This window comes from Nematolebias whitei, chromosome 11 (genome assembly GCF_014905685.2).
Source record: "Nematolebias whitei isolate Nwh7 chromosome 11, NemWhi1, whole genome shotgun sequence".
Taxonomy (NCBI): Eukaryota; Metazoa; Chordata; class Actinopteri; order Cyprinodontiformes; family Rivulidae; genus Nematolebias; species Nematolebias whitei.
This window is the reverse complement of record NC_056508.1, coordinates 46,716,202-46,717,541: the sequence shown is the minus strand read 5'-3', so window position 1 is coordinate 46,717,541 and position 1,340 is coordinate 46,716,202. Positions and strand designations below refer to the sequence as shown.

The 1,340-nt window shown below is 37.1% G+C and overlaps 1 protein-coding gene across 1 annotated transcript in view; it reads right to left on the bottom strand.

Moving 5' to 3' along the window:
• LOC119417779 (ski oncogene) overlaps nt 1–1,340 on the bottom strand; it is a 61,332-nt gene that overhangs the window by 9,572 nt on the left and 50,420 nt on the right. The gene's annotated exons all lie outside the window — the stretch shown is intronic.

Sequence of the window (1,340 nt, the reverse complement as noted above, 5' to 3'; positions counted from 1 at the left end):
TTATTGTTTCTCATCTCGTTCAAGAAAATTATTTATTTGGACGTAAAAAGCAAAACGGCACTTGATATCAACCAGTAGAGCCACACAAAATACGGCATTGTTGGCAGAAGAACAGGACTTTACGGTGGTCTGGTTCAGTACAAATACAAAAAAAAAAAAACACTTGACGTCGTATATGAGGAATGTTTGAGATTCAAAAAGATAAAAACTCTCCATGTCCGACTACGAGTAAACCTGCAGTCTAAGAGTTAAGTGCTCTGTTAGTAAAATATGGAACAATAAGATCTGTAATATCAGATGGAGCTAGGTTGTTGAGAGCTTTGTAGGTTAGAAGTAAGATTTTGAATTATATTCTGGATTTGACAGGGAGCCAATGGAGAGAAACTAAAACTGGAGAGATATGATTTCTCCCAGTAACTCCAGTTAAGACTCTGGCAGCAGCATTTTGGATCAACTGAAGACGTTTTAAAGAAGTATTTGGACACCCAGATAATAAACCATTGCAATAGTCCAGTCTAGACGTGACAAATGCATGGACCAGTTTTTCTGCATCATCTTTAGATCAGATGTTTCTAATGTTAGTGATATTACGCAGGTGGAAGAAGGAGGTTCTAGTAACGTTTTTAATGTGGGGGATAAAAGACATGTCCTGATCAAAAATAACACCAAGATTTTTAACATTAGAGCTGGAGGACAGATTAATGCATCTAAGGAGGGAGAAAGACTGAAACATTCATTCCTAAGATGCTCAGGTCCAAAAACTAAAACCTCAGTCTTGTCTGTTCAACAGGAGAAAATTAAGGGTCATCCAGATTTTTAAGACATGCTTGTAGTCTAAGTAGCTGATTGGATTCATTGGGTTTCATTCATTGGACAAATATAACCGAGTATCATCAGCATAACAATGAAAATTTATCCCATGCCGTTTAATAATTTTACCTAATGGAAACATATACAAGATAAAGAGTAGTGGTCCAAGCACTGCACCTTGAGGAACTCCATGACTAACTTTGGGGTATGAATAAGATTATTTACATTGACAAATTGGAATCTATCAGATAGATATGATTTAAACCAATTTAGTGCCGTTCCTGTAATTCCAACATCATATTCAAGTCTCTGTAGTAAAATATTGTGATGAACTGTATCAAATGCAGCACTGAGGTCTAACAGGACCAGTGGAGACACAAGTCCATTGTCAGAGGCCATGAGAATATCATTAGTAACTTTCACCGGTGCAGATTCAGTGCTGTGGTGAGCTCTAAACCCTGACTGAAACTCTTCAGATTATTTCTGTTCAGATGTTCACGCAACTGACCTGCAACTATTTCTCTAGAATT